This window comes from Coturnix japonica, chromosome 2 (genome assembly GCF_001577835.2).
Source record: "Coturnix japonica isolate 7356 chromosome 2, Coturnix japonica 2.1, whole genome shotgun sequence".
In the NCBI taxonomy this organism is placed as follows: Eukaryota; Metazoa; Chordata; class Aves; order Galliformes; family Phasianidae; genus Coturnix; species Coturnix japonica.
The window spans coordinates 24,676,722-24,702,601 of record NC_029517.1 but is presented as its reverse complement, the minus strand read 5'-3'; the positions used below and the strand labels follow the sequence as shown (position 1 = coordinate 24,702,601).

The window sequence follows — 25,880 nt, the reverse complement described above, 5'->3', positions numbered from 1 at the left end:
TTCTGATGTCACAGAAGCAGAGCCAGGAGGCCCCCCCATGTGTATGAAACCTGTCACTACACAGTGCAGAGACCCAGAAGCAGCTCGAACAGGATGGGTAAACAGAAGAGTGTGGTGCGTTAGCTTGCATGGACATTTCCTATCAGGCAGGTAAGCAGCGAGGGCAAGGAACACAGAGTATCTCTGTTCACTTGGGAGACAGTTGATAGGTGGCTCAGAGAGCCCACTTTAAAAGGTGATAATTCAAGACCCTGGCTGCCATGAGTGCCTAAGCCTGTTGCTGTTGGTGAAGGCCAGCAAGGATTCTACCTGTGTGAAGTGTGAGCAGGTGGATGGTCTTCTCAGCATGGTGATTAAGCCCAAGGAGGAAGTGGAGAGATTAAGAACTATTAGAGAAAGCAAACAGGAGTTCAAACTTGCATTAAAAGCACCAGGATAATACCATCAAAATGATGATGGACTGCCACTCCTCCCATCATTGAGCAGAGGTTCCTCTGGCACAGGCAACCTCCATACTGACCTACCTCAGTTCCCCAGGTGCCCCTACATTATAGGTGTGAGGGTATGGAACTTGAAGGAGAAGTAAGTGAGGATGTGGTGGGAGGTCCACCCTTGAAGTTGACAATGTAAGGAAGGTATTACACTGCTAAATGTTTAGCTTTGTTGTTTTGAATTAATAAAATGAATGTACTGCCTGCTAGCAAATGAGAAAAAATGTGTTTTCTTGACTAACTAGAAAAGGACTGATTAACCTTATTCACTAGGAGTCTCCTCTCAACATATTTCAGAAGGCAATATCAACAAAAGACAGTTTGCACGTCACTAGGAATAGCAGTGAGGGGAACTCTGAGAATGGTTCTCAGAGCTCCGCTGAATCCCAGAGTCTTGCTAAAGCTCACCCCTCACTGGCTTTACAGATAGAATAAAGTAGTCAGTAATTCTCAAATATAGTATAGATTGCCAAACCAAGATGGTCACCAAACAAAATATAAGCATGAAGCACTTTGTTGCAACATTCAGTGAAGACTGCTATAAAGATGCTAATTAATGCAAGACTTAAGCTCATTTCAGAGAGTAATCAGGGCCTTCTCCAGTTTTTCCAGCCTTTGCCTGCCTGAGCTGTTTCCGGAGTACTTCATGACAGCCATTTTCCTTATTATTTTCCTGCTTATAAGAAACTTGTAATCTTTACGAAATGTACATACCCCTTCTGTTTTTTCACTTGTTTTTATCATAACGATGTCAGACAAGCAACTCCCCCTTCAAATCTTCAGTCAATAATTAATGAACAGAACCAATTCCACAGCCTGAGACTAGAAAGAGATCTGTGATTTGAGACCTCCAGGAAGTGTATCAGCATGATTTGTTTGCTGGATCCTAGAAGTACCTAAAATCAAAAAACGAAGTCAGCAGGGATCCTATGTTAATATTGTTCTGTGTGCATGTATATGTACATATTCACATATAAAAATGCACAAGACAAAAGTGAATGTCTTTCCTTTCAATGTGTCAGAGCACTGATTATTCTACTAAGCTAAATAATTCAATTTGCTTACTAGTTTTTCTTAGGGATTTGACGGAAGGTGAGGAATTAATATTTTATATATCTAAAGACTAACAGTGATTAAACAGGACAATTCACCTCTTCCCATACATCCTTTCCCCTCAACACTTGGAAATTACCAAGTTTCTGTTGCTGCTACATGGGTTGTAGACAAAGCAATTAAAGGGACATTAAAGGGACTTGTTACTGTATGTAGATCATTCTCTTTTTTCTTTTTTGTATTAGATTGTGTTAGTTTAGTTCATATATTTTTATATTATGCAATTTTATAACTAGGCATAATTACAAAGGAATTGGATTTTTCTGACAAGATATTTTGACTTCTCATTTATTCTTACAATATTTTGTATTTTTTTCCTTAAAGATTCTCTTATTTTTGTGAAAAATTAGTTTGTGATTCCTTACTGCTTGCTGCAAACTTAAAACACTGGTAAGATAAAATACGTAAGTACTCCTAAAAGTAAGGTCTTTTCAGAATTGAAAATGGTATAAAGCTAGAGATGGGAGGGGTTGCAGTATTATCTAGCCATATACTTTCTCACTTTGCTTGAATGGGCATGAGACCGTTGAATCATGTTTTGTACTACAGTGCTGAAAAAATGATAGAACAATGATCTAACTAGTTAGTAGACTTACTTGGCTACCAGTGTCATAACTAGCAGAAACTTATTAACCTGACCTCTAATCTGTGCTTCCTTGAATGACAAATCTTAACGCAGCAAAGAAAACTAAATCCTTTTTTTATTTTCAAAATAGTTTTCATCAACATCTATTTGTTGGCCAACCTAAATTTTTTTCTGTTTAATCCACATGATAACATCTGGCTCCAGATGTTTTCTTTGCTTCACCAAAAAGAAAGGGCAAAGTTAGGAAGATATTGAGCATTGTAACTTTTCAGTAAGGAAATAGAAAATCTCTTCTAATAAATGTCATTTAAGATATTCCCTCAGAAACATAAGGACATAAAACTGATTAAGGCATGGAGAGAGAGAATAAAGATTGTTCAGGATGAAGGTTAGTCAAAGGCTAAGTGAAGGAAATGTTACAGTTAGTGCTTGATAACAGTGGAAGTTTCTGTCATATTCACAAGCCTTTCCAAGCATTGCTAGAAATGTTTGCTTTGCAGGAACATTTTCTACAATCATAACTGCTCAAAGGACAGTGTTTCTTTACTGGAATGTTCTAAAAATGTTGTTGACATTCCTAACTAAGGAGCAGTACAGGGACATAGGGGTCTAATAACAGTAAGAATTGCTACCTGCACTATCAGAATTTGGTGTCAGATTCACTTAGGATCATCACATCTTTTCTATTTTCCCTAGAAGCCTAATGCATGGGTAAGAATGCTAATGAGTTTTCAGGTATCAGCAGGTCTCATCATGACTATCTTGTCACTTTGGACAACAAGAAAGGAGCAAGGAAATTTTCAGAGCTTGGTTTTTGTTGTTGTTGTTTGTTTGTTGTTTTGTTTTGATTTTAAACTACACATTTCAATTCTGCATTACAAAAGGAAAGATACACCGTGATGACTTAATGAACACATGATAATATTAATAATTGACTCTTCTCCAAATTTGCAGATGGCCTAAGCAGGAAAATCAGGCAATGCCAGACAGTGAAGGACATTCTAGAACTGGAACTTTCTGATATTTAACAAACTCATCAAAAACTAATTTTTTAGTGATTTCTTAATTTAATTATTATTGAATATATATGTCTGCAAAGTACTTCTTTTAAAGAGAGCTAGAGAAGCTGGTAGGTTACCTCTTATCTTTCAAGAAATAATAGGGTTCTCATCTTTCTTTGCCTTGCTTATTTTTGTTAGAATTGTTGCTTAATTCTACATATTGTGCAAAATCAGCAAAAGAAACATTTCCAAGCTGCACTGTGTAAATCTGAGACTTCTGTTTCCTATCAGAAAGCAGAGAAATCCCAGCCTTGAGTAGATGGTTTTATCACTTGGCAAAAGACTTCATATAAAATAAAGTCAGATTTTATTTTTCACAATGCTGGATTCAAGCCAGGAGTTTAATAGTAGAGCTTCTAACTCTCTTGACTTTCTCATTACTTACTGCTGGGCTGCTCTTAGGTATATCTTTCTTAGATTTGACCATGAATTTAATCTGAGACATTGTCAGACACAGAAACCAGCACTTTTACATGGAAATTCAAGTTACAATTGGAACTGTGTTGGTTTTTTTGGTTTGTTTTTTTTTTTTTTTTTTTGGCAAAACTATTCAGGATACAATGTGATCAGCATAGGACCAGATGCAAGAAAATAACATATCTCATTTCACAGAAGCTATTTGTTCTTTCTTTTATCTTTTATCCCGAAAGCACAGCACATCTTCCATCTGCTCCAGCCACTAAAGCAAAAACAGCACCAACACATATTATTAGTTGTCTTCTTCAGCCTTTTGAAATATGCTGTAGTAACTTATAAAATGTAAAAAGTCCAGACTTCACTCTGTCTTGTCTTACAGACGTTTAATTACATCATTGAGCAGGACACAGTTCAGTAGCAATCAGAAATGCATTTCTCCCTTGATCCTTCTTTCAGGCATTACTTTCATGTTTGACATCAGATACCCCACCCTGCGTCTAGTATCTACAGCTCATTGCAACACTCAATCTTCCTCCCAGCACAGCTGATATTCCCCCTGCTTCACTTCCCCCTTCACTTTTTTATCTACCCACCACTCTGACTGGCATGTCTATGGCACTACATCATACCATTAAGCTTCTGCCACCTTTACTATTACTTGTGCCAAGCAGATAGGAATCAGGAGGTTTTTGCATGCTCTGACAACTCTTTGTCTTATGTCTGGCTTTTACACAAAAATATTTCTCTCCATCTTTTTAATGAGTTATTTATCTTATCTATTTTAGTCACAGGAGTGGCTGGACTGCATGAGAACAGCACACAGTTGATGCCTGGCTAACTCCTAATTACTAATACTCTAAAGTAATGCAACTTTATTCAGTAGTACAATTAATTTATGTTTTTTTGAGAGTTCTACACTGTTTTTGCATATTAGTTGAAGTTGCAAAATAAAAAGATTTTGGAAATTCACTGTAATTTTTGTAATGTCATATATATATTCTGAATACTCAGCCTGTTTGAATTCAGCTTGCTAAAAATCTCTTGGTCAAACAATGCTGTATAGAAAAGCCAGTGAATCTTTTGACATTCATAAAGAATGTAAGGACAATCACTTATTTCACAGAGATCCCTACAAAAGAAAAACATTTATAATTTACTATACAGACAGAATCTACATCAAAATTTTAAAGCTAAACATACAAGGAAGAAACAGATATTACTTCAAGAGTATGCATGTTAAGAAAGCACAGATTCTCTCCAAGGACTTGATTCTAAGCCAATAAAAAGCCAGTACAACTCAAGTCAATGAATTGTATTTTACTATAATTTTCTCATTAGATGAGAAATAATACATTTTCAAATCTGTTTATAACTGAATAGTCTTACCTGAAGAATAAAGAGGATTTTTGTTTTGTCAGGTTTCTGTTTCTTTGTTTTTATAATTCAAGCCTATGAAGTATCAAACTCTTCTAAAAGTCTTTGCTTTCCTCAGATGTTAGAAAAAAAATCTGCAGATGTTAGAAAGCACATCTACATAATGATGACAAGGCAAGAAAAGAGCCTACTCTGTTGCTTTGAATGCTAAAATAAACACTCCAATTAATCTGTGATGTCTTGCTGAATAGTTAGATTTTGAAACTGATACTGGCTTGTGACATCATGCCTGTTACTCAGCACATCTGAAGTATCTGCCATTAAAAGTGAACTCTCATTTTACACCTGCAGATCCATCTTTCATTGTTTCTCATTATACCAGCATGACAAAACTGATCACCTTTTCTCAGTTCTTTCCATTATTACAAGTGAGCTTTTAAAATCCCTAAATCCATAAGTAAACAGGTTGGAAAATCACATAATCTCAGATTATGCAAGAGCTGAAGGCACATTGTGATATGTTTACCAACAGTAACACTTTTTTTGTGTGTGCACTGTTCTTTCTTTTTGTTCTCCCACAGCCTCATATAATCAGACTCTCAATTAGAATCCAATAGCCCTGGTAAAGGGATGCTACCTAAAGATTTGGCCACGCATATTTAGAAATACTACAAATATCACACAAATTCAGGAAATGTAGAAGTTATGCATTCTTGTTTGAATTCCCCTTTTGACGTCACTTCTCCTCAAGCCTAGAGCACTTCAACACAACATTTTGCCTCACACTTTAAACATGACAATTTAACATTTCAGCGTATACTCATGGTGCAGTTCAGGGGACTTTGTATTTCAGTTGCTACAATATCATACTAAAGCCTGGTTGGATAAGGAGAAAATGAGGCCCAGTGCGGTGAACTGAATCTTAAATGCTGGGAGTAAAATAATCTGATTATAAGAAAATGTTCCCATTTTGAAAAGAAATATTGCCGTAAATTTTTTAGGGCTTTGGGGGGTGTTTCTTTCATAAAATTGTAATGCAATTTGAAGAAATCAAATGAGATAAAATATTAGATAAGTTTTTGCCCTCAGTAGTTTCTTTTTCTAGTTTGTCTACTTTGTACATGGAGAAAAGCCACTGTATTTCAAAGACATGGGAACTGCTGCAATACCTATTCAAGACACTTCAGTACAGAACTTCTGCACGTTATATAAACCAACCCTGCCTGAGGTTACAGCAAATTCCATGCCCAACAGACATGTCTGAGGTAGAACTTTTGTGTATTTTAGAAAAAGAAAAAATTCATGAAGATTTGTCCTGACCCAAGCTATCATTCTGATAATCCTCTTTCCTCTGGTATGTAGACTTGGGGGTTGGAACTACATGATCCTTGAGGTCCCTTCCAACCCGGGTAATTCTGTGATTCTGTGTGATTCTGTGATGGACTTGCATCCTTATAAGATTCAGTTTATTCTTATTTTCTGATGAGAGATTCAGTTTAGAAAGCTGAAGAAACTCAGTGCACTTGGTTTTCTATTTTTCTGAATATTTAACCTTTTTCTAGCAAAAATGTTACTCAGGTATAATTTGAGGTTTGGAGCTACTTAGCAAAAATTTCCAAATGTCATCATAGCTACAAAAAGGACATAATATGTTCAGAAATTCTTTACATATGACTATTAGCAAAGTGAAGATCACTTCACAGCTCTTGTACTTAGCCCTTCTCTTAGAGGAGAAGGCTAAGTATACATTGCAATAGAGAACAGTACTGTTTTGCAGTGAATCACTCTGAATTCTAGGTCAAGATTTTAAACAGCACCTAATTCAGATGGAGAAAAAGGGTTTCTTTTTTAGGGAGTTAAGTAGAACAACAACAACAACAAAAATCCAGAAATTAAGATAGGCCTAAGTTAGCAGCCGTTTCAAGATGATAGGGCCCTCGCTAAAAGCCAGCAAAAAGTCTCTGTAGTAAATTGTTAGCCAGCTCCACAAAGTGACAGCCATTCACTTACTGTGATCAAAGAGCAGAGAAGAAAATGTTCAGACTACACTGAAGTTACTGAGAGCCCACAGTATCTCCATACTTCCCTGAATTCTACCACTGGCTCACTGTTTAGCAGTCCAGCGGGCAACAGCTATCCAGGGATCACAGCTAAATGTTAAAGGTCTACACAGGCAAAGTTCTCCCACACTTATAGAGAAGATTTATATATTTCCCATCTCTAGAAATATATTCTATAGCAATGTTGTCTCCAGATAGGATTGTGGAGCCCTTAATTGCAGATTACAACATTTCTAAATTTTACCTTGGCTATGAAAATCACCGTTTCTAATTCACTTTGTCCTTTTGGAGACCATTTGCCCTGCTGACCATATAGCATCAATGGAATGGCAATGAACAAACAAAACTAAGCAAAGTTCACATACTTGTGATTTAGTCAATGTACTGTTCAGTTATACCTCACTGCTGAGACTTGGGTTTATTTTAACTAATTTCCAATTAACATTTCATATTGTAAAGCAAACTTATCTCTAATAGGAAGACAACTCATTTCTTTGACAGCACTGTAGTGCTGTGGACTCTTTCTAAGCATCAAAAACATCCATACAAATGTTGGTATCCTAAGCATGAAATTGTAATGAGCCAGATATGTATTAGGCAGATGGTGTTAGTCAAATAACTTTGGACATGAATTATGGCATAAACTTCACAGCAACATGCTAGTTCTTATTAACACTGTTGCAACTTCCAAATGTTTTTTGGAAATTGTAACTATCATTATGTGCCTTTCCTCTCCAACTGAACACTGTTTGAGAGAGCACAAAAAACACATCAGGGAACATGTTCCTCATTCAACAGTATGAGCAATTTGGTTACAGAACAAGCCTGGTGCAAAAGTACTTTGGATTGTTCAGTATAGCACTGGATGCTGTCTTTCAATGCTAAAGTGACTGTCTAGTTAATGGAGATTAAATTGTTTAGTATATACATTTTCCCCCTAAATCTACAAATGCGCAAAAAGCTAAATATTGTGTTACTTTACAGTGGAACAGAATTTCAAAAAAAAAAAAAAGCTTAAGAATAATGCAACTTAATTTTTTAATCAAACAGAAGAAAATGCTATCCTTGATTAATATTAATATAACATTAAAAAAATAGGTACTAATAAGCCTTTTCATCAGTAGAATTTCATCGAATTGTCTTTCAAAGGAGATAAAGATCACTACATGCCATATTAAGAGACATCAAGAAGCTTGCCTTAATTGCCCTAGCAGCCAGTGTGCAATATAAGAACAGTGTTCATCTTCCTGATGAAGCAGTCCAAAGGCCTGACCATAAAGTAATGCTGCTTTTGTTCTGCACTAACTTATTATGACTTTGTTACAACCCCTGTCAAAACATTTTCTTGTCCTATCACTATCTGACCCTGAATAAGGTTTCCCTCCTAATTAAAAGCTCCCCTCAAGTACTGGAATGCCACACTGAGGTCTACTCAGAGTCTTCTCCATACTAAACAAATCCAGCTCCCTCAGCCTTTCTTCTTAGGAGGTGCTCTATCCCTCTGATCATCTTTGTGCCCCTCCTCCTGACCCACTGTAATTGCTTGTGTCTTTACTGGGGGGGGGGGGGAGAGGCCAGATCTGGATGCAGTAACTCCAGCTACTACATAGACACAAGAGCAGAGTAGAGGAGGACAATCACCTCCCGCTCTCGACTGATCACTCCTCTATGGATGCAGCCCAAGATACAGCTGGCCTTTCAGGCTGCAAAAACACACTGCTGGCTCACATCCAGCTTTCTATCCACCAGGACTTCCAATTCTCTGCTTGGCTGCTCAATGCATTCTTACTAATGGAATTAAATAAGAGTTTGACTGAACATGAGCAGCTCTCCCATACAGAGATAAATGTATTAAAGTTTCTAGATTTAAAAGTTAAGTGTTGGAAACTTAAATGCCATTTATTTGGTCATGACAGTTTACATCATGGACTATGTTTAATATTTCCTGGAAACTTCTAAAACTGAGACCTTCTGAGTGAGGGAAGGAAATGCCACTAGGCAAGGATATAATTTTTGTAAGTGGTTAAAATGATAAGGATGGTTTACAAATTTTAAGATAGAAAGTAAACAAAATATTCTAAGGAGGTTAAATAATCAAAAAAGCTTCTCAGACTGCTCCTACAACATGCAGAGCATAGTTTTCATTACCTCCAAGTTGGCCAACAACAACATTCCTCTGTCTGTTAAAGCAGCATCATAATGGAATGCAAATGTGAGGACATGGGATGCTACTGTCCAGGCATGCAGGACTCCCACAGAGGAAGATCAGGAAACATAACTAGGATACTAATGTAAATAAAAACATGCCAGACATTTTAAATACAGCAGAAGAGTTAAAACATCCCTTGAAAGACAACACAAGGGTATCAGATTGAGTGAACAACTGCACAAGTCAGACAACAATTCCAGGAAAGCAAGGCTAAAGCTGTATTTCCTATTATGCAAGAACAGGTGTCATTATAAATAAACAGAACTTTTCCCCATCGTGATTAAAACATTTGTTTTTCGATCACAAAACCAAAGAAAGTAAATATATCCATTTTATATTCAGTGCATAGATCTGACCTTACAGCGTTTAAACAACAACAACAACAACAACAACAACAAAACACACACAAAAAAAAAAAAAAAAAAAAAACCATGCAATTTACTTCAAAGTCATGAGAGCAAGACACCAGAGACACAAATTTCACTACAATTTCTCAAAAACAGTTTAGGCCACATTAAAACAAGCATTTTTTCACAGCTTTAAACAGTAGTGATATCCCAATTACACGGTTTTCTTAATATAAAATATACTTCCTTATTTGTTTTTCAGGACTCCAAATTCTCGCCCCCCTAACGAACCTGCAACTCAGACTGAAATATATCAAGAAAGGGGAATACTTTTGCAGATAGAACATGAAGATATTTGTACAGACTGGTGATGAAAGAACCCAAAGTGTCACAAAGTATATATATGTAAATATACATACATACATACACATATATATATATGTGTGTGTGTGTGTGTGTGTGTGTGTGTGTTTGTGTGTGTGTGTGTGTGTGTGTATAGGAGAGATGCTCTCAGAAACTGAGCATACCGAGCATACTGAACAGGGTGAACATACTGAACAACTTTAAAAAAAGGAAATTATGTCCAGATGGAAACTTTCTGTAATTTTTGAATTGACCTGTTCCACCCCTGCAAGATAATACAAGGCAGTCTGCTACTGGAAAAAAACAAAAAAACAAACAAAGCTGTCTTTAATTTACTCCTGGATCAGAATATTACTATGAAGGAGAAAATACATAGTTAGTTTCTGTAGCAGCTTACCACTGGTGACTCTAGTCTAGCCTAACTCCCCTGCAATGAACAGGGGTTTCTACAACTAGATCAGATGTTCAGAGCCCTGCCCAGCCTCGCCTTGAACATGTCCAGGGATGGGGCATTCACTACCCTCTGGACAACCTTTTCCAGTGTTTCACTACTCTCATCGTAAAAAGCTTTTTCATATATCCAATCTAGATCTCTTCTCTCTTAATTTGAAACCATTTTCCCTTGCCCTGTCACTACAGACCCTGCTAAAAAGTCTGTCCCTGTCCTTCTTATTGCCTCTTAATTCATGTGTTACACTTTGCTGTACTTAGTAATCCAATACATACATTCATGTTTGCATTATTAATACATAGCAGCATTGAAATACTGGAGTCTTGCTAGTCACCATGGTGTGATAACAAAGGACATACAAAACAGTAGAACAATTTCACTGACTTGGTATTAAAATTCTTATGTCTCCTTACAGCCTGAAGGTGAGATTGACATCTACAACCTTGATCTCTTCCCTCTAAACTGCTATCTGATTTCTAGAGTCAGTATGTAAGGTAGAGGACTTGAGTGATGGTCAAACATGCACATTTTTCAAATGAAATAAAGGTCATGATCATCCAAATGTCCAGCCTATGTAATAACAATCTTGAGCACATGTAAATATTTAGGTAAAACAAATTAAAATCACATGGAGTTGTCAGGGTGTGTGCTATAGAATTTGAAGGTTTATAAATATTGTTATTTGATCAGGTAAATAGGTAATAGCTGAACATAAAGCAATGAATTGAAATGGACCTGTTGTACTCCTTCTCTTTTTTGCCCACTGCTGCAGGCTAATGTGGGATGTATAAAATGGCTTTGCTGTTTACAATCACATAGCAACAAGTCAGACAGAATCAAAAACAAGGACAAATACTGACCAATTCACTTGTACTGCCTGAGTTCTCTTCAGGGTACAACTCTTATCTTTTTTTTTATTTTATTTTTTTCAACAACAAAATGTAATGGAATAAAGCATAAAAAAGGAACCAAATATCAGGAACTGATATGTCTTGATTTTAATGTGAACCTCTACTTCAGTATGTGATCCATCTTTTCATTATGAAAACAGAGAGCATCAACTCTTCTCCCTCCAATAGATGGTTTGGCTCACCTAGTCAAATCCACTTATAGAACAAGACTTTGCCCTGTCTTAGTGGCTTATTTTCATTGGAATTTTTCAAAAGTATGAGGATATGAAAAAAACTTTTTTAAAAGAATCAGGTCTAACATCCTTTTATTCAAGTAAACATTGAACACATTCCTAAGAATAACCCTTTAAATCTGGAATACATTCAAGAACAGTTACTTAACAGTCTGAAGAACAAATAACTCTACATTTTGATGTTGTAAGAAAAAGTAAGTGACATATTTGATCTTAATCATAAGGTAATGAATTCTTTTGTACTTTTTGGTTTAAGGGTTTTCTTGTGATGAGAGAAATCTAGGTACTGAATAAGCTAGTTATAAACACAGCTACTTACTAAAAGATCTGAGCATCCAACTGAATACATTCCAACCACATCCTTAATACAAATGAAGAAAACCAAATATAAAAACATGTTAGTATACAACTGAATGTTCCTTCTAGAAAACAATGTATATTTCAAAAAATAAAATAAAATAAAAAAATAAAAATGCTAGCATGCTTTATATCTCTCTGTTCCCAAATAGCCACCTGTATCTTTTCCAACCTACTCTTTGATGTTCAGAAATGTTGAGTCTAAATTGTGTCTACTGAATACTATGCATGTGTTAGCACAATTCAACATTCAAGTCTATACAGGTCTAATAAGATCTCACACAATAGGCGCGTGTTTAAGATGAAGAGTCCTTTCAACCAAAAAGCTGAGACAGACACTATTAAGATCTAATACTACTTCTACATTTATATTCACAAGATCCAAAATAAATTTTTGATACTGCTCAGGTAAAATGTTAATTATTTTCATGTGGCTCTGAGATAGAAAGAATACACAGTATGCACAGAACAGCATTTACCACAGTAATCATAAATTATAAAATCATATTCATTATATAAATCTCCATTATGTAAATATAAATCTGCACTATGAGCACATATATGTATGGGCCTCCTAATTTGTATGCATATTGCATGTATGCAGAGGGAGAGAGATTATATAAATCAGCCAAGTTTTATTACAAGAAATTAAGTTCAAAAAAACAGGCTCAATTTCAGCAAATTGGAGAAACTGAGAAAACAATCAATCCCTTATCTTGTTTGCATTAGACTGAGTAAGTTTTATTTAGATGACCACAAGCTATTTCATGGGTCTGTCTCATTCACTGTGCAGGTGAACTGTATTTAGTTGGGCACCAATCTCATATTTTGTTTACGTGTTGTGCAACCTTAATTTATAGCCAACAATTCAAATACTCATTGAAGCTGAAGTTAATAATTTTTGTATGAAGTTTTTGCTTTTAAAATAGGATTACATCAGAAGGAAGTTAAAGAGACATTACACCCATAAACATAATAATATATTTTTTTTAAATGTTCTTATTGGCAACTGAGTGCAAATCCACTAGCACTTAACCTAATTCAAGAACCCCATTTCGTCAATTCTGATTTTTCAGAGAATGTTTTGTGATCTGTAGAATCAAAATTCTGGAAATTAACAAAGTTAAATTTTAAGTCTCAGCTTCAAAGCAAAGAAGCATGATTCCTCAACCAATGGTTTATTTCAAAGAGAAATGGGCAAAAGTCTGTTAGTAGCTTGAAGTTAATGAATAACAAGTTTTCTCTCCCTGAATTTATAAAGCAAGAAAGCACATTTTAAGCCTAAATGCGCCTGTGCTTTAATTGAGTAAAAGAGCTTTTTGCAGTGGAAAATGCCAAAAAATGTTTTGAATGTGGGAACAATACTACTCTGAATATGAACATTTGTGCTGTTTATAATGAACCAAGTATTCTTTGTATTAAGATTTAGAGCAGTTTAAACTACATTAATGATAATCCACTGAGAATGTCTGGGTTTCCCACTGGCACAAGAAATAAATGCAGACCAGAGGCTTGGGGAACAAAGCATCAATTTGTATTACATGTAGGTGAAAGGCATCCCTGGAAACGGCCACAGACACAAGAAGCAAGTGTGTAGAAAGTAATGTCTGTAGGCTTTTAAAACTGTTTTCTTCCATAGTCATAGGAAAATGAAGCAGAAAAAAAAAGTTTGGACTACTGTGATATATAACAGGAAATGCTGGCAAGACATGGGTCTTCTTTGGGAGTAAATGCTATTTAAGCTTTATGTCAGAATACTGCTCCAAGCACTGTATTCCAGGCAGCTGCTTCACCTAAAAAATAATCTATTAATAGTTATCTATTTATTTATCTATAAAATTAATCTATTAATTTTTACTATTTCTTTTCAAAATTCATCCCCACTCTTTCATAATTTCAAGGTCATAGATGTCTACATGAATAAACAAAGGTAACTTCACTTTAAAAAACAAATTACTTTCAAGTCAAGAAAAGATAAATTGGTAAGATGAATAAGGAAATACTAGATGACGTAGATGGATGTTTCCTTTGAAAACAAAGGGGCCAAGCAAAAGTCCTAATTTAAGATTAATGTATTTTTTGAAGGCTGTAAAAATCCCTATTAGTACAACTTCTGCATATTTTCTTGCAAACATAATTCACAACAGAATTCCCCCATTTATTTTATTCTAATCCTAACCTGCTTTTTTTTATTTTTATTTTTTTAATTTTTTTTTAAAGATGGGATAGACTTTCCTCCCCTGCAAAGACCCTTTCCTTCATGTTCTCTAAATTGTATATGCAAATTGTACTTCAGCTATTTCATGATTTTGCAATGAAATTACAAAATACTACATTGTTTTAGACTTTGCAATATTGCTTTTGAAAACTGATAATAATACTTTTCCAATAGCTCCAGTGTTATTTCATCATTCCTACACTACTGCAGAAGTTCATTTTAACACTGCAAACATGACATAGTACACAAGACCTCTGCATCTGCACTCACTGTTTTAGTAAGAGTTGGTTTTTTTTATAGCATCACATCACAGAAAATTTAATGAAAGCATTTATGTCTAGAAAATGAATACTCTTCATTAGGTAGACTCTTCCTAAGTTAAGTGATTTGAAAGATATTTGTGTGTGTGTGTGTGCTTTGATCCTTTAAAACAAAGATAACTGGAGAGAGTTGTTTATAAATTCATGCTCTGCAATTACGCTGTGCTGAATTTCAAGCATCTCACCTATCATTTGAGAAATTATGGATAGCACTATCTCTAAGCTGCACATAATAAATGTTATCAATTTCATGCATGTAAGAATAGTGAAATTAAGAAAAATGAACTTCTGGGAGAAGTTAATTGAAACATAATCAAAGAACTGGTTTTGTATGCAGACTTCTTAGCTCTAGCAGTCTAAAGACTAGTAGTTTCAGCCAAAATCAAGAAATGTTCAGTATTTGGTAGGTTGATATATTATTGATCATTTCAGCTTGACTAACTAACTGGATAACTTAGGGTGTTATCTTCTCCCAAGAAACAACAAAGTTCTTTATTCTTTTTATCTGTTTCTAGCAAACTGCTAAAGTGGGATTATTTGTTTGATACAGACTAAGTTCATTCTTTTAGAGGCTCTCAAATCTTTGTAACTTCATATGCTTTTCCATACAGCATTTGCATACATTGGAATCTATTCAGAAAGTGCCTATCTCCTTCAAATTCCTTGATTCAAGACTCTATGACTATTACATGCACAATATGCAGAATCAACTCACTTTGATCATCAGATTACAGCAAAGAAAGGAGATATATTATGTTTGAATCCCAAGAGAATGAAGTGGTTGGTTGCTCCTTGTCATTGTTGGCTCAGCTGCAAAGAATATTGCTTCTAGTATATGGAGGTAATAGATGCATATTTGACATTCTGTGAATATGATAACACTGGACTTGCAAAAAAAAAAAAAAAAAAAAAAAAAGCAAAAGGAACAGCAAACAAGACAGGAAGAAAGACAGAAAAATGACAAAGACAGGCAGAAAGATAGTGGTTTGGAGGGCACACACAGAGAAATAAGAAAGAGCTGAATCTCAGATACATCTTTACATGGGTAAGGATATAAAAAGATATGGAGACAGGAAAGAGAAATTTACATGAAATAAACAGTTTGTCTTTTCCTTTCTCTTCACTGTGTAATTCTACAGAAGAGTAGCAGAAATGAATGGTAAGCTATGAGCCGATTGTAAGTACTGGAGCATAGTAAACTTCAGGAGCAGACAACAAAATGAAATGATTATTTATATTGTAGGTCCTCCATCTCAGAATTAAAATCTAGCTAGGTATATAGGTAGGAGACATGTCTTGTTCTTAATAATACAGAATGAAAAGGGGTCTGTGTTGCTATATTTGGGACTCTGAACAATACTTAGAAGTTAATCAGAATAGTCTTGGCTCATCACACAGATTAGACATTTTGGACTTTGAGCTATTAAATTTCATTACCAAACTACTTCAGCTATGTTCTTTTACTGATTTCCTTTGTAACTATTTTTTATAATTGTCACAGGGTTCCACTGTTTTCTGTCACTTGAAGAAAAGTAATTATGTATGCATCTTTTTTTTTTTTTTTTTTTTTACAAGTGTAAGAGGAAAAACTTCATGCTGACAGAGTTGATGTGAGAGTCTGCTGAATAACTGCCTTTGGGGTGCCTTGGAATAAATGCCTCAACAGTCTAAAGCTTGATTCCAAAAGAGGGCTGTGAAGCTAGGATAAAGGCAAGGTGTTTACATGGACTTCTGTCAAAATGTCTAGGACTACTTATTATCAAAACACAATGCTGCTACTTCTTGACAGATTGAAAGGACTGTACAGAACTGGTTTTATGCTTGTCACTCTGTGCTGCATTCTTCTTTTAAGAAGGGTGAAGTGAATACTTGGCAAATAAGAGTCTGAAAGAGAGGGACAAGTTCCTGTGCTAAAATATTAGAATGTGAGGAAGAAAAAAAGCATTCAAGAGGTGATTTCTCATTTTTCTGCCTCAAAAAAGTTTAAAATGATGTGAATATCTGAGATTCTGTCTTTCACTTAGAGTATCAAAACAATAGTCTGCCTCAGATTTCAGTGATCCCAGCTTGAATTTTACACAGTAATGTTCATGCAGTTCCATTCTTAGCAGAACACGAGGGTTTTATAAACTGTTTAAATCATCTTGGAAAGACAAAAGCTGCTAAATGTGCACAACAATAGTAAAATAAAATAAAAAAAAATAAACTTTGAAAGACAAAACATTTTCCAAAATGTACGTTTGTAAATACAATGCAAAATTTCTACTTATTTGACAACTTCCTGGTAAAACACTAGGCCCTTCTGTCCATCCTGCAGTACTTTCCTTCAGTGAGCTGAAGCTTTATCCAAGAAAATATCTTTATGTATTAAAATATTTCTCCCTATTTCACAGCTAAAAAGACCCATATACAAAAATAATAATAATAATAATAATAAAAGTCAGCTATAGGTCACAGTAACATTGGATAAGTATTGGCAGTCTAAAATAATACAGAGTGAAGCTGAAAAGCCATTTTCTAGTGAATGTTATTAAAATTTATTATTTCACCTTATTGTGCAAAGGAAACATACTTAATCAACCCACCCAACTGTACAGTGATAGCACCTAACACCTAAATATTTGAAAGCTAAGTACATAAAAGATAAAATCATAACAATTATATTGCATAACCTGAAGATGGATGGGGTGATAATAGAATGAATCAGAGAGCTGAACCAGAGACCAAGCTTTTCAGTTGCAGGATCCCAAAGGTGGACTCACACTACAATGAGATCTCAATCAGCTTTGATTATATTGAGAATTGAAATCAGATCTTAGATCTTCAAGAGATCTTTTCTCATACTCATACATAACAAGGCAAAAAGAGTAAAACATACATCCTAGCTCCAAATTCCAACCATAACCCAAAGGAAAAGACATCATGAGATCGCTAGTTAGAGTGATGTTAACTTTACATAGCTTTAAAGGTTTAAAAACCATCTATTCTAAACCAAAGTAGTATAGGCAACAGAGACCAGCCAAACACAATTGACATGTCTGCATGCACTACCTTTCTGTGCCCTAAATCTTGATTAGGATAAGGTCTGTGTCTGTGCTGTCACATCTTTTATGCTCTGCTTCCACAGGGTATATACTCAATTGTGGGCAACGCAAGAGAGAGATAACGTGCTCTGTTGAGATCGCCTACTTAGACAAACAGGAGATCAGGAGCCCAGGCCACTTAAGAGTCACAACCTTAAGTTCACTTAAGGCCACAACCATCAGACAGTGAAAATGAATAAATTCACGATGTTGCAGGACTGGATAGAGGCTGCTAAAGACAATCACATGTATCAAACATGTCTTAAGAAAAGCTGCATAGTTATCAAAAGTTAAGTGGAAGTTGCAGTTACTTACAATTCTGTCTCAATTTAACCTATATTTTTGTGGTATGTACACTACATCTTCTCAGAGACACTATGATATGTGACTCCCAAAGAAGTTACTGTTAGAAAAATACAGCTGCTTATATACCCTAGACCAGAATGCAACTAACAAAAATAATTCAAAATCCAAAGCAAAGAGCGATTTTGTGAAAAACTAACAATCAGGCAGATAACACTCTGGGAGCTAGGAAAAAAACTGTACGGTAAGACAATTCTAGGCTACCTACAATACTTGTAATTACCGAGTAAGCTCTCATTTGCTGTTCAGGCTTTTCAAGCAGGAACTGATAATGGGCATTTTCTTGCAGCAAATAACTATCATTATCAGAAACAAATGCTGTTAAACACAGATGCTTTTGTATCCCATCCTCTGTGGATGTTGGTAGCTTAAAAGATGAGATCTTTTGAAGATGATACAATGAATTTTTACCCCATTAAGTCTGCACTATAGTGCAAAAGAAGAAAATGAACTGTGTTCTTATGCACAACCTTGCCAAGACATTTGGCCTCCATTCTACACAGGCTCTTAGGATTTCCAAGCTGAAGTATAGTATAAGTCAGACATTGCGGAGTCTAATATCTAAAGGAGATACTCAAACACAGCTTCTGAAATTTACATAAGTTCAAGGTTTTTAAAGGACTGAATCCCATAACGCCAACATTCAGATTCCATATAACACAGGCTTCTTAATTACACTAGTGTAATGAGATCAGTAAAAAGAAGATTTGATATATTTATAACAAAGGAACAACATACTTGATCAGAAAAAAAAATATATATATATATATATATATGTGTGTGTGTGTGTGTGTGTATATATATGTGTGAATTACCTTCAACTCTTAAACATAACGAGAATAAAATGAAGGCATGACAAGGGACCAGAATAGAAGACTACAAGCAATTTCTTTAAGGCAAGAAATAGATATGAGAACACAAGCCACTTCTGAGCTGCATTTAATAAAATACAAGCTATTTTGTCTTCTTACAGCAAAATAATGGAGAGCAAGGAAAAGAAGAAAGAAAGATAACAGTGTAAACATACTTTAGACAAACATTTTTCTGGAAAGGCAAAAACTGACAACTTTGTTAGCAGCTCCCTCTCACTGTGAAAATTAAGAGGAAAAAAAGGAACAAAGTTTATTTACAATTAGTCCCCTTTTCTCCATGTCTGTACTTTCATTAGGCAGAGCTAGTAGTTAACCTTCAGAAGTTACTGTAAATTTCTTAAGTGAGAGAGCTGAATTGTAGAAAATCTCTTTGATCTTACTGCCAAGAGTTCAGAATCACTCTGTTAAGCATGTGTAAATGGAGGGAAATAAAAAGAAACTATTATTTTCCAGAGATTACTCTAAGCAGAAGGACTGTTAAAATCTTGGAAAACAGTCAAGTCACACTACAAAACATTGCTGGGGAGTGAGGGATGGAAATGGTCCTGAACATAAAGCTTAAGGAAATATTTCTAATAATTTAAGTTGTTGGGCTTTGCACTTTCTCACATACATAAGCCACCAAAATATTTGCTTTGGAGAGGCTCAGGTGTTTTTGAAAATTAAGAAAGAATGTTGCTTTGGGTTATTTTAGTTTTGGTTAGTTTTCCCTTAACACACTTTTCAACTGCTCAAAGAAAATATTTCAAAAAAAAAAAAAAAAAAAAAGATAACAGGTGAGGAAAGAAGTATATATTTGCCACTGACAATACATTTTGAGAAGTCATAATCTTCACCTACTTTATATTTTTAAACATTAAAATATTCTAGTGGGATTTGAATAAGCGTAGTGGAATTAAATGCACTTAATTTCCATTACTGTGTTTTCATATCAAGATGATTGGACCTCAGTATTTTTCAGGTTGGTAAGTTAATACAAAATATTACATATGTTTGTTCTACTGTTTAGAAATACACTCAAAAATAAGACAAGATTTCAGGTATTTTTATGCACATCAGGTCAGGGAAATTCCCACAGACTAGTACCAATGTCACTGTTGTGATGTTCTTAAGGGAGCTCTTTGTTGATAAAAGTCTGGCAGTAACCTGCAGAGAAAAGTCCAGGATTTTAAATAGAATTCAACCTTCTGGCTATAGCTGAAACAGTTCTGACTTCATCAAGTAATCCCTGGGTAGGTGAGCAAATATAATTTTTAACATTTCTGAAGTGATGTTTTGCTTTCTGAAAAAGAGCAGAGGCATCTCAAATCTCTGAAGTATTTTACCAAAAAGTGATTGTCAGAGATTCTATATATTTTCTCATGCAATACTCCTCTACAAACTATTTTTTCTCTACGTACTTTTCGAAAACCTACTGTAGTATTTCTGGCAAATGTGAACCTTATTTTTGATTGCCCTAAGGGAAGGTCATTCACTTGGATACAGCTATGAGTGAGTATTGTATACACAGAAACCTGTTCCCTCAGTTCCTCTACCTCAGGCTAGAATTACTTCCTTAAAGTAAAACTTCAGCAAAAGAAATACATATATTACTAAAAGGAGTTGCAATAAAACAAAATCTGTTGCATCTGGTTCTTCAAGCCTGTGTGTTAACCCTTGTATCTGACCAACCATTTGGTCAGGGCCAGTAACTGCAAGCATACACCAATCTGGTGAGCAGCAAAGGTGTTTATTGTAGCAACACGTCTATTCTTATAGTCCCCTAGTACATTCGTCAATCCCCAATTGGTCTGAGATACAATCTCCTATATACTGATTGGGGGGCTCAAGCAACACGCCACATCAGCAATCTCCTTAACGATCTTTCCTCCATTGTTCTATTTCTTGATCAACTCCCCAAAATTTGTTTACTACTTCTTCACGCAAAACCAGGAAAATAACACAGGATCCATTCTAAGGAACAGAATTCCTATATTCTGTCAGGGATCTGATAAATGACTCAAACAAAAACAAACAAACAAACTAAGCCTAAGACACAGATTATTTTTGAAAGAGACCTACATCCTATCATTGCTCTCACTCTTAATATGAGTTTGAATTACTGGAATGCAAAAGAATGTGTTCTCTAAAACCAAAGTGTTTATGACTATGAACTATGAAACAAGAGGCAACAGAAACATAAAACAATATTTGGCACTATTCTTTGTCCAAAAATAATGTAACTTCTGTCAATATTCCGACATCTTGAGAAATATTTTAATAATGGACCACAAAAACAGTCCTGAGGAATTACAGATGCTAATTCTTGATAAAAGAAAAGTGAAAAAATAAGCAGAAAAATAGTAAAAATCAACTTTCATTTGGAGTGCAACATAATTCAACCTCATGTTCAGGAACATTGAAATGTGTTCAGAAACAATGAGGTTTCATTCTTTGGCTAAGAAACACTGTTGTTTTCATTCAGGAGCCAATATACTGAGAAAATATAGCCTTTGAATAGCTCATTTGCAAATAAATAGAATATAACATATACCTAATATAAACAATTTGCACTCTTTTTCTGGTAAGTCATCTAAACAGGCACATCCTACCACATTAGAAAAAAGTTATTAATTATTCCTCTATATTAATGCAAAGATATTCTATGCAGGTATTTATTTCTGCTTATAGTATATATTTGGTAGCAGTGAGAGAGCAATGAGGCTGGTCTAGATCCAGATTTTTCTGAAACGCATGATTTTCATGTTTTGTTGTAAGCTGTTCAAAAATGAGTTTCCTTAATCGTAAGACTGATAGCTACCTGCCCTCATGTCTTTTGCAGTTTAAGCCATGCCACATGATCTTCAACTTTAAATAAAAAAAAAGTTGCATGTGTAGTGTTAACTATGAATATTTTCCTTTTTTCTTCCCCCCCCCCCCCCCACTTCCTGTAACTGTTCTAACCCAGCATTTAATATTTTGATAATGGTAAAAGGAACTACTTACAGCATGATATCTCATGAATCACTCACTATTATCATAGCAGTACATTACCAAGACTTTTGTGTTCATTGCAAGTAAATAATGTTTATCACTGAAAATTTGCCAGCTCCCAACTCTGATGCAAAGCTGATTGTTATAGTCTTCTGCACAGCACTACTGGAACAACACAAGACTACACAGTAGCATCACCAGTTACTATCTTCAGAATATGGTGCCCTGAGAAAATAAATAATTTTCAGAAATATTAAAGTACAAATGTAATGTCCCTTTCTGTCTCTACAACAAATTTCATAAACCTTACCACACACTTGTACAGCACATACGTTTGATGCTTCTCTCAGCAGATGTTAAACAGAGAACCAACATTTGAAGGAAGCAGAAGAGAACCTAGCTAGTACGCAGAAGCAGAGATGAATGGAACCTGAAACTGCCATGAGACATAAGCTAAGCCGCTCAGTGCCACTCTCCATGTAAAAAGTTAGATAAATGTTCATGATGAATAATCTTTTGGATGAATATTTTTTCTCCAGTTGGCACTGTGCATCTCTTATCTGTATAACTGGTCTCTGCAGTATCTCCTGATGATGCCTGAAACACAGAAATCCTACTGAGATTGATTAAATTTCTATGCATAGAAGGAGTATGGAATGAGCAAAAGGAATTCTCGGGGTAAATAACAGTCTTAAAAATCAAGTTCAAGGAAGATGAATTTACCCAGTGCAACTGAGCAGAAGATGTCCTTCAGGGTTTACACAGTTCACAGAAAGCCAAAGACTGCTCTAGGCTTTTATTTCTTCTTGTTGCCTTTTAAAGAAACACTGAATCAATTGTATTAAGAGCCATAACACACAGCTTGGTACACTGTCCAGCAAAGAGCAAGCACAGACTGTGTCCATGTACAGGTGCACCAAAGTGTAAAAATTGCAAATTGAGTGGGAGCCTCAAACCTAATGTATAGCTGTGCACTTAGTCTGAACTGCTCTTGGCAGAAAAGAATCAGGACACAACACTTACGTAACAGCAGAGTACTTGTTCTTGTGTTTTGTCTCTTGGCAGTGATGAAGTAGCATAATCAAATTTGCTATAGTGCAAAGTATATTCATCCATTCAGAATTATTCCCATCTGTCTTACTTAGGCATTTTCATTTATGTGCTTTCCAGGATCAAGTGTATTTGCCCAAGATATGACAGAAATATCAGTGAAGTTGAACCCTCATAATGAGGGTTATCACCACCTCCCTGGCCAGCCTGCTTCAGTACTTGACCACTCTTCCAGAGATGGTTTCCCTAACATCCAACTTGAATCTCTTCTAGCACAACTTGAGGCCAATCCCTCTAGTCCTATCATTAGTCACATGGCTGACTCCCACCACACCACAGCCTCCCTTCAGGTAGTTGTAGAGAGCAATAAGCTCACTCCTGAGCCTCCTCTTTTCCACACTGAACAATTCTATCTCCCTCAGCCACTCCATATAAGGCTTGTGTCCCAGACCCCTCACCAGCTTTGCTGCCTTTCTCTAAGTACGCTCGAGGGACTTAATGATTTATTGTCTCAATGTGTTATTCCAGCATATCACAATCTCTGCAGCTCATCCTCTGTAACTCACCACCATAATCAAAACATTAAAGTGAAGGACTCAGGAATCATATAACAAAAATATATCTCCATGAGGCTACATGTGCTTACAAGGTACAAAAGAGATCACTTCCATCTGTCACTGTCTGGACTATTAAGAAATATTTCAGAAGATATTTCAAGTTTCAGGTCACTGAATCACAGAGTGGACAAGGTTGGAAGGGACCTCTAGAGACAGTCTAAGCCTGACCTCCCTGTTCAAACAGGGTAACCTAGAGCACCATGCCCGGAATTGTGTCCAGATATCTTGAATATCTCCAGGGATGGAGATCCCACAACTCTCTGAGCAGCCTGTTCCAGTTACCCTCACAGCAGAGAACTGAGAGCAAGCATTTCTCACTCTCTGTTGCCTGCCTTGGCTGATGTATATCAAGTAGCATTAACTGAGGATAAAATAGGTGGTTGTAACTTCTATTAGTATGAAATTCCCATCCTGCACAGAGAGTGCACTGTCATTAGTTGTAATGATTTATTCAACACATTTAAGAATATATCTGCTCATGACTGCTAGTCAAACCCTGGGTGTTCAACCCCCAACTTTAGTAATGTGATTTATTTACTTTCAGATGATGAAAAATCAGTTAAAAAGCTTAATATGTAACAATAAATTATATAACCAGATTTAGCCATTTGCTGTACTCCAAGAAATGTTCCAACAACAATCAATACAATAAAACACATTATAACAGAAATGCTTCAAAAAGCACAAGACCAAATCCACTGACATATGCCATACTTTAAAATCCATCCAGTTGAGATTGGGAAGATTACAGCTTGACCTGGTCTCAAAATCAAAGCTCAGAGTTAGAAACCAGCGGATCTGGGTTATTTTTCTTTCTGGACTATCACATTGAGCAGGCTTCACTGACTACATGGAAAATGTCCTTGCAATTCATTAGACCAAACACAGGGGTCTCAGCTCCCCAGGCAATTCACAGAGAGATCAGGATTCTTTGGAAGGCCAAATCAATTCATTCCTCAGTAGAAGAATGGTGAATACAAAAAGTATCAAGCACTCCTACCTATTCCTTCAATGTATCTAAGTTTCAGCCTCTTTACTGGGGAAAGTGTGATTTTATTTTATTTTTTTTAATATTTTTTTTTTTTAAATCATGCAAAGGAACTGAATGAAGCTAAAATAAATACTGTTCAGACAAATCTGAATACTAATAATGACATTCAGGCTTAACCTATGGAAAAGGTCTGACAGAGAAAAAAAAAACAAACATGCCTATGATGGCCCTATATGTGAAAAGCTTTGTATCATTAGCCGTTGAGCAAGAAAGGGACGAATTGAGTCAATTTTTAGCTCATCATGTCGCTATCAACCACAGAACTTTTCCAAGCCATGTCCCTAGTAATGAAAACACCCAGAAGTTTTTATACAATTTCCGCCCTACATAACCACCTAGATGACAGGTTTTTAAATGCATTCTGTCCCTACTAACATACATGTATAACTCATAACCAAGGATGATTACATAGGTAATGGAACAAGGCATAGTGTGACATTGTACTGAAAGATGAGACAGCAAATACAAGTATTCAAACACTACTTCTAGCTCGTGATAGATTAGTCAAGTTCCGCTATGCAGAATAGTATCTGTGTTACTTTAAAAATTCTGCATATCTCCCATAAACCTTTTGTGCAAAACCCTTCCATGCATATATAGAAATGAATCATAACACATTATTGGTAGCCATGAATTATTTTCTGAACATACCATGTTTTAAATTGCAAAATCCATTTTTATTTTCTTTTTCATCTGTCACCTTCCCACTAGAAGGATGGTTTCCTGGAGCTTATTCTATTACATGTCTGGCAATATCAAGCCTACATTCAATAAATTAATATTTAAAAAAAAAAACAAAAAACGAGTATAAGTGATTATATTTACATTAGGCCAGTAAATGAGAATAGGATACAGAAAGCCTAGTTGTCATGTATCTTTTGCTACAAACCTTCAAAGGTTTCTTGTTAAGAATACACATGCACAAAGTAAAAAGGGGGAAATAAATAACTCGATTTTTAGTGCTCAGATAATTTTCAAATAATTTTATGAATACTCGGTTAAACAATCTAAATATGATTATGTCCTCAGATCTCTGCCTTTTCACAACACAGCAGCATACTGCACAGTATTAGCCATTCTGTTTCCTGCTCTACTCAAAGATTAGGTATTAATGGGTTTTATCTCTGAGGAACTCTCTTCTTTAATTCTGAATTACCACGTCATTCTAATCAATGTATACATTTGATATTAAAGCACTAAAAGTGATTGGTAGAAGCACAGCACAATGCCTTATGTCACTTACATGTTTGACAAACAATAGAAAAGAAGGAAATACTCATAAAACCTATATGAAGTAGAAAGGATGAGCATCATTGCTGGACTTAAATATTCTTCAGGATGCTAACAGCAAATCTGTAAA

At 35.5% G+C, this 25,880-nt stretch overlaps 1 long non-coding RNA gene across 1 annotated transcript; it reads left to right on the top strand.

Moving 5' to 3' along the window:
- Positions 1 to 29: 29 nt before the first annotated feature.
- On the top strand, positions 30 to 11,107 carry LOC107309099. The gene is made up of 4 exons (XR_001553074.2): positions 30 to 150; positions 1,929 to 1,994; positions 9,921 to 10,053; positions 10,888 to 11,107. It is a non-coding gene; the product is annotated as an uncharacterized LOC107309099 (long non-coding RNA).
- The last annotated feature ends 14,773 nt before the right edge of the window (positions 11,108 to 25,880 follow it).